Consider the following 12,933-nt stretch of genomic DNA (forward strand, 5'->3'; position numbering starts at 1 on the left):
ATCTACATAAACAAACAACACCTCAGTCCTTCCTTGTCTCCTTCCTATTGCTCCTCTCTCTCTCTCTTTCTCATCTATTCGTCATCTATGTTTCTTTCCACACTGCTTACATGAGGAGCATGTTTTGAATGGTCTTGCCTCTCTAACTGCTTTAAACAGATAGACTTCTGTACGGGTGCATAAAGAGAGATTCCAGAATACACACAGGGTGAGAGACTCTGAGGGTAGAAAATGGAAGAAACATGAAGAAATAGGAAGAAAGAAGCATGTGAAGACACGCAGATTATATTTTATTTAAAACTCTGCCGCTGCTGCCGGAGAATGATCTGGGCGGCAGCTGGTGGCCTCGGCTAGCGGCCAGGAGCCACTTCTACGGGTGCCCAGAGAAGCAAAGGTCACCGGTCTCATGTCGTCGTCCTCTCTGCCCCCCAGGAGGGGCAAGAGGGAGCCACGGCCGATGTCAGAAATACACTTTCGGAAATGGCCTCTAAATCCTGGCTGAATTTTTTAACCTTCCTCTATGGATCGGCAATAGGATTTCTTTTATTTTCTCAGCTATTTAGTATTTTGTTGGGAGAAGAGGGTGACACCCAGACTAATGTTCTTCATAATGATCCTCATGCGAGGCATTCAGATGATAATGGACAGAATCATCTAGAATTCTTCATAATGATCCTCATGCGAGGCATTCAGATGATAATGGACAGAATCATCTAGAATTCTTCATAATGATCCTCATGCGAGGCATTCAGATGATAATGGACAGAATCATCTAGAAGGACAAATGAACTTCAATGCAGATTCTAGCCAACGTAAAGATGAGAACACAGACATCGCTGAAAACCTCTATCAGCAAGTAAAAATTCTTTGCTGGGTTATGACAGGCTCTGAAAACCTAGAGAAAAAGGCCAAACATGTCAAAGCTACATGGTCCCAGCGTCGTCTAAAAGTATTTTTTATGAGTTCAGAAGAAAATAAAGACTTCCCTGCTGTGGGATTGAAAACCAAAGAAGGCAGAGATGAGCTATACTGGAAAACAATTAAACCTTTTCAGTCTGTTCATCAACATCATTTAGAAGATGCTGATTGGTTTTTGAAAGCAGATGATGACACATATTTCATACTAGACAATTTGAGATGGCTTCTTTCAAAATATGATTCTAAAGAACCCATTTACTTTGGGAGAAGATTTAAGCCCTTTGTAAAGCAAGGCTGTATGAGTGGAGGAGCAGGATATTTACTAAGCAAAGAAAGCCTTGAAAAGATTTCTTGATGCATTTAAAACAGACAAGTGTCACATAATTCCTCCACTGAAGACTTAGCACTGGAGAGATGCATGGAAATTATAAATGTAGAAGCAGGAGATTCCAGAGATCCCACTGGAAAAGAAATTTTTCATCCCTTTGTGCCAGAACACCATTTAATAAAGGTTATCTACCTAGAAGCTTTTGGTACTGGAATTACAACTATTATCCTTCTGTAGAGCGTCCTGGTTGCTGTTCTGATCTTGCAGTTTCTTTTCACTATGTTGATTTTACAACTGTGTATGTGTTAGAATACCTTGTTTATCATCTTCGTCCGTATGGTTATTTATACAGATATCAAGCTAACTTACCTGAAAATATGCTAAAGGAAATTAGTCAAGCAAACAAAAATGAAGGCACAAAAGTGAAGTTAGGAAACCCTTGAAAGAAAACCATGAATGAACAAAGGTAAAATGTCTAGCATTGCCCTGAAGAAGGACTTCTGCATTTCTGACATAGAGCACTGGAATCCCAGTGAGGAATTCTAAGTGAACATTCCATATAGAAATCTTTCACTTGAATGACTATAAACTGAAGCTTTAAATGAGCTGCGAAGTCTGTTAAAATGTGTTTTGATACAGTAATATAAAAATATATCTATATATATAAGAAGAACTTGTGTTTTTAAAATGATGGCCAGGTAGAGGAACTAGAAAAGAGATTTTGTTGTCTATTTTTGACCATCTGTATTATTGTCACTGAGAAACTAAAACAGTTGAATTTGCTAAAACTACACTGCACCATGTTAGTAAGAAACAGATCTGCCTTAAAGAAAATCTTAGGGCTGGGTGCAGTGGCTCACGCCTGTAATCCCAGCACTTTGGGAGGCCGAAGTGGGCAGATCACGAGGTCAGGAGATCGAGACCACCCTGGCCAACATGGTGAAATCTCATCTCCACTAAAAATACAAAAATTAGCTGGGCGTGGTGGCGCGCGCCTGTAGTCCCAGCTACTTGGCAGGCTGAGGCAGGAGAATCGCTTGAACCGGGGAGGTGGAGCTTGCAGTGAGTCGAGATCGCACCATTGCACTCCAGCCTGGGCGACAGAGTAAGACTCCGTCTCAAAAAAAGAAAAAAAAAGAAAATTTTAGACAGAAATATTGTTGCTCAGTGTTGTTAATACAGCTCAAGAGTTGAGTTTATATTTGCAGGATGATATAAATGATCCAACCCCCCCAACACATATAGTTATTGTCTAATGGAAATTTTGCTGTGATTATTTATAATTGGCAGTATTTCTTCCAGAAGAAGCTAAAATAAGACTGGCACTTATCGTGAAGTACCTTAATAAAACTGTGCTTTAAAATTATCGTGGGCCTTGACTGTATTATATATTTGATTCTAATTAGTAATCCTTTACAGAATCTCTGTTGTCTCTTTTCTAAATATGTTTAGCCACCCTTGAATACCATTCTCCACTATTAATATTAATTTACTCAAAGTATTCATAGCATTCTGTAAACATGTATTTTATAATATTTGTTCCCAAATTTACCCATTGTTAATTATGTGTAACTAATAATAAATTTAATGCTATTTGAGGATGCTTTTCTTGTATCAGTGCGACTCTCAGAAATTACTAAGTGACATTTTAAATTGATTATTTTAAACTCTTTCTAACTACATAGTTATGATTTCTTTCATTCTCATCCTGTTGACAGATGAGAACGTGTTTGTGCCTTTCATAACTTGTTTAAAGCAGAGTTTTAAAATTCATTTTTAGGATCTAAGGTGGCTATTAGTTACACTGGCAAGATTATTTTGAATGCAAGATTTTCACAGGAATTAATTAAAAACAATGGAAAATGCAGAGTGCTTAAACAAAAATGTTATATATTGAAAGAGTAGATATTTAACTTATAAATAACAGTCTGAAGGTTGATGCTGACTTACTATTTTGGGATAATTGTCTTGCCAATGGAAAATTCTAACAACGCAGAATACCTATTCAAGGCTGTCATCAAAAGCATTCACAAATGTTTCATTCTATTTTTAGTGACTCTGTTTAAAGACTTTCTGAAAGGAAAGAAAATTTTTAATTTTTATTATCTTTAGCAATACTGAGTGTGTCATAACAGAATATTTTACAGACTTTCTATGAGATTATTATTATTATTATTTTTTCTTGAGACAGTCTCGCTCTGTTGCCCAGGCTGGAGTGTAGTGGCACGATCTCGGCTCACTGCAGGCTCCGCCTCCCGGGTTCATGCCATTCTCCTGCCTCAGTCTCCCGTGTAGCTGGGACTACAGGCGTCTGCCACTACGCCTGGCTAATTTTTTGTATTTTTAGCAGAGACGGGGTTTCACCATGTTAGCCAGGATGATCTTGATCTCCTGACCTAGTGATCCACCAGCCTCGGCCTCCCAAAGTGCTGAGATTACAGGCGTGAGCCACCGGGTCCAGCCTTATGAGATTATTTTTAATGGCACAAAAGATTTACATTTCTCTTATGTTTATCATTATGCCAATTTTACATGGCTGTCATGCCACTGACTCTGCTGTTTAGCTAAATAATTTCTTTTTTTGGAGACAGAGTCTCACTCTGTCCCCCAGGCTGGAGTGCAGTGGCGTGATCTTGGCTCACTGCAACCTCTGCCTCCCAGGTTCAAGTGATTCTCCTGCCTCAGCCTCCCGAGTAGCTGGGATTACAGGCACCCGCCACCACGCCTGGCCAATTTTTGTATTTTTAGTAGAGATGGGGTTTTGCTATGTTGGCCAGGCTGGTCTTGAACTCCTGACCTCAGGTGATCTACCCACCTCTGCCTCCCAAGGTGCTGGGATTACAGTTGTGAGCCACAGCGCCTGGCTAGCTAAATAGTTTCTATTTATTGTGCCAAAACATGTCAAAATCATGACTCTTGGAATGGTTTATTTGAGAGGATGTTCATTTCATTGGCTAACCATGGATTACTCTGTCCACATAGTAAAAACATGCACCAATTTTTACCTATTATCGTGGTAGTATCATCTGCCAAAATTTCAAGGCATTAGTTTTATTCTTTGAACAACTCTTTACCATAGTGTGGACATGAATTTTCATATGTGTTACTTGACTAGAAGTATAAATGGTTTACTATAAATATCCAAAAACCTTAAGATTTGCTCATAGGAAATGAATGTTGTGATAAATCCTGGGCTCTAGAGTCAGACTTGCTTGGGTTTAAATTCTTGCTCCAACACTTACTGTTTTTGTAACCTTGAGCAATTTTATTTAATCTCTCTGTGTCTCAATTTTCTCATCTGTAAATTAGGGATAATAATACTACCTACCTCACAGGATTTTTGTGAGGGTTAAATAAATGTAAGGTTCTTAGAACACTGTCTGTCCCAGAATAGGGAGCAATAAATACAAGATTGTATTATTATTCTATTACCTTAGAGTGTAACTATTGCATTTAAGTGAATAAAAAATTTGCTTTGACCAGATACTGAAGGAAATATTTCATATATTTCTTAATAAGTAATAGCTAGTATTTATCGAGTGCCTATTGTGTGCTAACTATTGTGCTTAGATAATCTGTGTATAATAGTGTTAATCCTCAAAATTTGGGTGTTATTCCCATGTTACAGATAAGGAAACTGAGGCTCGGAGAATTAAAGTCACTTTGTCACTTTCACAAAGCTAGTAAGTAACAGAGGCAGGATTTATATTCAAACCCTGTGTGTTCATTTGAACTGTATCAGGGTTAGGGTTAGTCATTTAGTATTATTTCCATTTTTATTTATATGATATATGACATCTGATACATTGGCCAGTAATACGCAAATTAACCCAGCCAAATTATCATAGTGATTCTTAAACTGTGGTTAGCATACTTGCCTAGGATGTTGTTAAAATGCTGATCTGCAGACCCCAGTCTCAGAAATTCTAATTTAAGCATGGGGCCCAAGAGTATGCATTCTTACCAAATACCCTAGGACAGTGATTGTCAAAAGTGTGGTCCCAACAAACAGCATCAACATCACCTGGGAACCTGTTGGAAATGCAACCTCTCTCAGGGCCCCATCTCAGATCTACTAAATCAGATACTCTAGGAGCAGGGGCAGGGGCTAGCAGTTGTGTTTAAGCAAACTCTGCAGGTGTCTTTCTCATCCTAGTTTGAGAACCACTGCCAACACCTACATGATTTTGGTGCAAATAGTGTTTGAAACACACTGAAGATTACTGCCCCATTATTAAGACATTTTTCAAAAAGCATGTTTTAAATCAGTGTAGTCCAGGATCACATAATATTAAATATGAAATAAAGATAATTTAAAGGGTCATTGGATCATTCATTTTGGCCAAATTTGTAGCTTCTCCAAAGTGACTAATATCAGGGCCCACGATAAAATCTGTAATGCTCCAAGTTTAGTAATTTTATATTGAGGCAGGAAGGGTTCATTAAGTACTAATAAGTACCAAATTTATTAAAAGCATACATAAAATAAGTGTCATCAAAAAGGTCTACAATTGTTAGTAAAAAAAATTTAAATTGAAGTAGTAAATGCTATTTTATAACATACAGAGCATTTTTCTGCCAATTCATTCTGTTTTGTGTGACCTAATAAAGCAAAAACAAAAACAATTCTCCGAGTATTTCATAGAGCACATAAAACCAGATTTCATGATGATGATGTATTCACTAGCTTTTAGATTAAGATCTTTGTTATTTAGATAAATTATTTTAGTATGGTTTTAAAACATAAGGCTTTTGATGTCTTATGTTCTCTAATGATGGTATGCTTGTATTTTCTAGTGGAAAGTTAATAGATAAAGCCGATTTTTGTCCCAGTTTGTTTTCAAATATCATAAATTCAGAGGAGTTTTTCTTACTGTAATGAGATATGAAAATAAACCACTGATGGGCTTTTAATATTATTTGAATATGGAATTGGATTTGAGCATTAAATTTGCTAACTGGTTATTTTCACAATTGTTTTCTTGAGTATTAATTTTTCACTTCTTTGAGACTGTCAAACCATAGTTATTAGCAGGTTGATGCACTATTGTACTTGAAAGAATCCCTTGATTGATTAAATTACATCTAACATTTTATTCTCCATTTGTTTTCAGTTCATTAAACTAATATTCTTTGACAGTTTCTGCTTTGTATTTATTGCCCTTCTTTATTTGTTTTATTACTAATTCCCATTTTCTAGTTACTCTTAAATGCTGCCTTCACAGGGTTAATTTGGCTGTTAATAGTGATTAAAATTTTTATGACTTAATTGATCATTTTAAACCTACGAACTGGGTTTCCCTATAAGATTGAAAGTAAAAGTCTAAGAATAATGCCTGCTGGCTCTCAAGATAGTTGCCCTGCTTAAAATTCTAGAATTTTAAATTAATTCTACATCTACAATTATTATTATTACTTTTTTTTTTTTCTTTTTTTGAGACGGAGTTTCACTCTTGTTACCCAGGCGTGATCTTGGCTCACCGCAACCTCTGCCTCCTGGGTTCAAGCAATTCTCCTTCTTCAGCCTCCCGAGTAGCTGGGGTTACAGGCATGCACCACCACGCCCAGCTCATTTTGTAGTTTTAGTAGAGACGGGGTTTCACCATGTTGGTCAGGCTGGTCTTGAACTCCCAACCTCAGGTGATCCACCTGCCTCAGCCTCCCAAAGTGCTGGGATTATAGGCGTGAGCCACCGCGCCTAGCCACATCTACAATTATTAAAGGAAGTAAAGTTATTTGGATTCTTCCACTCACCCTTTTCTCAAAAACAAAAAAAACCAAAACCCATTTGCTTTATTTTTCTGCTTTATAGTAGGCCTGACAGAAACATACTGAAGCAATCTGGGAGACAATCTGTGGTAGATCCTATGCTAAATGTTAATGTTACCTCTGTTGATTTAAAAACACGTGTTTAGGGGCTGGGCAGCAGTGGCTCACACCTGTAATCCCAGCACTTTGGGAGGCCGAGGCAGGAGGATCACGAGGTCAGGAGATCAAGACCAACCTGGCTAACATGGTGAAACCCCGTCTCTCCTAAAAATACAAAAAATTTAGCCGGGTGTGGTGGCGGGCGCCTGTAGTCCCAGCTACTCAGGAGGCTGAGGCAGGAGAATGGTGTGAAGCCGGGTGGCAGAGCTTGCAGTGAGCCGAGATCGTGCCACTGCACTCCAGCCTGGGCGACAGAGTGAGACTCTGTCTCAAAACAAACAAACAAACAAACAAACAAACCCAAAAAAACCCAAACACGTGTTTATATATAAGAGTTGAAATAAAAATTTTAACAAAGGGTAGAATAAGGAATTTTACAATTTCCCTTTAGAGAAACCAGCTCTAAAGTTTTAGGGTTGAATTGTGCTCTATTTCAATTCCCTTACCTCTCTAGTTTTCAGTTTATATTAGTTAAATTTTAATAACTTTGCAGGGCCTGGCAAATTAATAACCTACATGAAGTATTTTATCAGAGGGAAACTAATCTTACTGCTAAGCAGTGTGTTGTACTACATAGTGAATGTTTGTGTTTTGGAATCTAAAAATTATTTAAGGTAATGGTGTTATGAATGGTTTAAAAATGTCTGGTGACTTGCTTATTTTAAGTGATCACCATTAAGTCAGAAAAACGTATTTTTAAATGTTTCTCAAAGTGGCTTTTGAACATTTTTAAACAGTTAATTTAAATAATGCATAAGATAAATTACCATGTTCAAAGTTAAAAAAAAAAAAACTTGGGTGTGGCTTGGTTTGGTGGCTTATGCCTATAATCCTAGCACTTTAAGAGGCCGAGGTGGGCCGGGTGCGGTGGCTCACGCCTGTAATCCCAGCACTTTGGGAGGCCGAGGCGGGCGGATCACAAGGTCAGGAGATCGAGACCATCCTGGCTAACACGGTGAAACCCTATCTCTATTAAAAATACAAAAAAATTAGCCGGGCATGGTGGTGGGCGCCTGTAGTCCCAGCTACTTGGGAGGCCGAGGCAGGAGAATGGCATGAACCCGGGTGGCGGAGCTTGCAGTGAGCCGAGATCATGCCACTGTGCTCCAGCCTGGGCGACAGAGTGAGACTCCGTCTCAAAAAAAAAAATAAAGAGGCCGAAGTGAGAGGATCACTTGAGACCAGTAGTTGGAGACCAGCCTGAGCAACATAGCAAGACCTCATCTCTACAATTGTGTTTTAACTGTAATATATATATATGAAATGTGTAAAAGTCTGTAAAAGCCTGGAAGAACGTGCATCAAAAAGTCAATAGAGATAATCTCTTGGATATTCTTCAGAACTTTCTATAGTTTTCAAATTCTTTATAATGAATTTATGTTCTTTTATACCTGTCAAAATAAACCAAGTTTTTTTCCTTACATGGTAAGAGAGAAGTCAAGCTTACTAGCTTTAATAAACCATTACTAAGGGGGTACACAGAGCCTAGCATATCTATAACTAAGAAAACAAGTCCTTGTTGTTTGATAACATCCTAAAAAAGAAAAAAGTATGTATTTTGCTAATTCTGACCTTTATAAATACTCTAGTAGGTTTTTTAAAAAAAACAGGTATGTATTTTAATTTTTATTAATTTTTACCTAAAAATTGGAAAGATAAACAGTCTTAAGATCATTTCTTTCCTTCATTTTTCATGGTCAAAAAACCTAACTGATTTCTGGATGTATCATAAATTATCCAATGTCAAGGGCTTTGCATTAATACTGGTATGTCAGACATGTAATAGGCTATTAAAGATGTTTTAGATTAGAGGACCTTCCTTACAGTATCTCAGGTTTTACAAAAAGATTCCTTTTTTAGAGCTTCACATGGTGGCTTTGTCCTTGGGTTATTATGGAGCTCTTTGGGAAAGCCCTTGACTGCATCGGTTCCTGGGCCCATTTTGTTGAAATTACCCAGAAGTTAGCTTGACACTTGTTCTGCTTAAGCTGTGACCCTTTTGCAAAAGGGCCAGGTCAGTGGAAGGGCACATTGGGTATTGCAATTTCAAGAGTTCAGACCAGGGTAATTTGGGGAGGCTTTCTTTGGTTTATTCTATTCTGAGGATTCTTGGGTGACTAAACACATCCTAGGGTCACCAATGATGTCTGGATTCATTTTGGACAACCACAGAGGACTCTGCAGATCTTTCTTAGATTGTTCCTTGACATAGAATTGATTGCCTCTGAAGAACTCATTCATCCATTTACTCATCTACCACAGGCTAGTAAAATTGTAGTTACAAAGGCTGTAGAGTTTTCTGTCCCTAAGAAAGACATGCCCTAGTGGGAAGACAAATGTCTTATTTATGATTGAGACATACTGGAGATATTATGGCAGGACAGGGGAAGAATCACTTCAGTGAACAGTTTTCTGGGCATTCCTCTAATTCCCTCTCTCCTCCTGCGGGATTATCCTGAATGCTTTGAAGAAACTGCATTCTTAGGGGTACCCAGAATGACCTATCCACAAAGTGGCGTCTTTCCACCTTTAAGGAGCATGCCAGGCCTTACACCGCACCACGATGGCTTCATGGGACAACATTGCCACCCACTGGTAATGAAGAGTCTCTGTGGACCTTCACCTGGGCCCTGAGTCAATCTGGAACTCTTTGGCCATGCAAGAACAAGTTAAAGGTCATTGACACAGCTGGCTGGCATTGAAACAAAATTAGTCTCATGTGACTTTTTTCAAATATATCAGGTGACGCAAAGCATACATATAGAAAAATGGTAAGAGCACAAGCTCTGGGGCCTCACCTGTAGAGTCTGATTCTGGCACTGCCACTTACCTGTTAGCTATGTGACCTTAGGCAAGTTGCTTAACATCTCTATGTCCGTTCTTCACTTGCCAAATGGATAAGAATAGTGCCTCCCCCTTAGGGCTGTTCTGAGAGCTGAATGAATTAATTCATATGAAGTGCTTAAAGCAGTGTGCCTGGCCCAGAGTAAATATTCAAAGTGCTTTAATTAGTGGGGTGATTCCTCAAAGACCAAGAGGCAGAAATACCATTTGACCCAGCAATCCCATTACTAGGTATATACCCCAAGGAATATAAATCTTTCTATTATAAAGATACTTGCATGCATATCACAATAGCAGCACTGTTCACTGTTAGCGAAAACATGGAATCAACCTAAATGCCCATCAATGATAAATTGGATAGAGAAAATGTGATACATACGCACCATGGAATACTATGCACCATGGAATACTATGCAGCAATAAAAAAGAATGAGGTCATGTCCTTTGCAGGGACATGGATGGAGTTGGAAGCCATTATCCTCAGCAAACTAATGCAGGAACAGAAAACCAAACACCACATGTTCTCACTGATAAGTGGGAGCTGAATGATGAGAACATATGGACACATGGAGAGGAACAACACACACTGGAGCCTATCAGAGGGGGTGGTGTGGGGAGGGGGGGAGCATCAGGAAGAAGAGCTAATAGATGCTGAGCTTAATATTTAGGTGATGGGATTATCTGTGCAGCAAACAAACATGGCACACATTTACCTGTGTAACAAACCTGCACATCCTACAGATGTACCCTTGAACTTAAAATAAAAGTTAAAGAAAAAAAAAAAAAAAGTGTGTCTGCTGTTATTATTATCCAAATTACTACTTTGACATAGATAGGCACTTGTGTCTTCTTGCTCTTAGACGAGACCCTTTGCCTTGTGCCGCAGGCTGTAGTAATTTTGTGAGCAGAAACATTTTTACCATTTCTCATGTCTTCTCCAGTCCCTCAGGGTGTATTGCCTGAGAAGATAAGAGTGTTTTAGAAAGTGTCAGTCATATGAGAAGAAGAGAGTTTCTTTCTAACATTTTAAAGGGAAAAATAGCTCCGAGCTTTCCACATGTACCAGCTGAGGGAACAAATATGCAAAGTGACCTTCATACCGTGGGAGTGGAAAAGAAGAGATTTCATTCTGTGGGGAGGAAGTCTTGCAACAGTATTATCTCAAGGGTAAATATCTGACTGCAATCAGATCTTTCTTCCTAATCAAATTTGTGATGCAACACATGTTGTGTTTCTTTGAATGTTAGCATCTCTGTGCTCTCGCGGGGGTAGGTTTTCTGAGCTGTGAATGGCATTTCATGTTGAGCGCCTCTCCTGCATGAAGAGGACTTGGGGAATGGAATTTTCTGTTTTAAGGAGTGTGTCTGTGTTGAAATTCAGTGAAGATGCCTCTTAGAATGCACTTTTATAGAATGCATCTTTATTTTAATAATATTAATTCTTAAAAATATCTCAATATGTACGGGGCCTTTAGGATGGAGGCAATATACACACTTATTGATTAATTTAGTATACATATGCTGCTCAGATGGGCTTTCTCACCCACTGGGGTTTTGTTGAAACTTTTCTGATGTTAAAATATTATGTCAAGAAGTACTTTGGTAATTACGCAGTGATATGGTCTGGCTCTGTGTTCCCACCCAAATCTCATCTTGAATTGTAATCCGAATTGTAATCCTCACATGTTGGTGGAGGGACCTCGTGGGAGGTGATTAAATCATGGGGGTGGTTCCCCCATGCTGCTTTTCTCATAATAGTGAGTTCTCATGAGATCTGATGGTTTTTTTAAAATTTAATTTTATTATTATTATACTTTAAGTTTCAGGGTACATATGCACAACATGCAGGTTTGTTACATATGTATACATGTGCCATGTTGGTGTGCTGCACCCATTAACTCATCATTTAGCATTAGGTATATCTCCTAATGCTATCCCTCCCCCCTCCCCCCACCCCACAACAGGCCCCGGTGTGTGATGTTCCCTTTCCTGTGTCCATGTGTTTTCATTGTTCAATTCTCACCTATGAGTGAGAACATGCGGTGTTTGGTTTTTTGTCCTTTAGATATTTTGCTGAGAATGATGGTTTCCAGCTTCATCCATGTCCCTACAAAGGACATGAACTCATCACTTTTTATGGCTGCATAGTATTCCATGGTGTATATGTGCCACATTTTCTTAATCCAGTCTATCATTGATGGATTTTTGGGTTGGTTCCAAGTCTTCGCTATTGTGAATAGTGCCGCAATAAACATACGTGTGCATGTGTCTTTATAGCAGCACGATTTATAATCCTTTGGGTATATACCCAGTAATGGGATGGCTGGGTCAAATGGTATTTCTAGTTCTAGGTTCCTGAGGAATCACCACACTGACTTCCACAATGGTTGAACTAGTTTACAGTCCCACCAACAGTGTAAAAGTGTTCCTATTTCTCCACATCCTCTCCAGCACCTGTTGTTTCCTGACTTTTTAATGATCGCCACACACATTCTGGTGTGAGATGGTATCTCATTGTGGTTTTGATTTGCATTTCTCTGATGGCCAGTGATAATGAGCATTTTTTCATGTGTTTTTTGGCTGCATAAATGTCTTCTTTTGAGAAGTGTCTGTTCATATCCTTCACCCACTTTTTGGTGGGGTTGTTTGTTTTTTTCTTGTAAATTTGTTTGAGTTCATTGTAGATTCTGGATATTAGCCCTTTGTCAGATGAGTAGATTGCAAAAATTTTCTCCCGTTCTGTAGGTTGCCTGTTCACTCTGATGGTAGTTTCTTTTGCTGTGCAGAAGCTCTTTAGTTTAATTAGATCCCATTTGTCAATTTTGGCTTTTGTTGCCATTGCTTTTGGTGTTTTAGTCATGAAGTCCTTGCCCATGCCTATGTCCTGAATGGTATTGCCTAGGTTTTCTTCTAGGG

General features: G+C 38.7%; 1 protein-coding gene and 1 pseudogene across 1 annotated transcript in view; one reads left to right on the forward strand and one right to left on the reverse strand.

The window, feature by feature from the left end:
- ANKRD55 (ankyrin repeat domain 55) overlaps positions 1-12,933 on the reverse strand; it is a 136,640-nt gene that overhangs the window by 95,162 nt on the left and 28,545 nt on the right. The gene's annotated exons all lie outside the window — the stretch shown is intronic.
- LOC129036607 (glycoprotein-N-acetylgalactosamine 3-beta-galactosyltransferase 1-like) lies at positions 481-1,689 on the forward strand (annotated as a pseudogene).

Source organism: Pongo pygmaeus, chromosome 4 (assembly GCF_028885625.2).
Source record: "Pongo pygmaeus isolate AG05252 chromosome 4, NHGRI_mPonPyg2-v2.0_pri, whole genome shotgun sequence".
Lineage (NCBI taxonomy): Eukaryota > Metazoa > Chordata > Mammalia > Primates > Hominidae > Pongo > Pongo pygmaeus.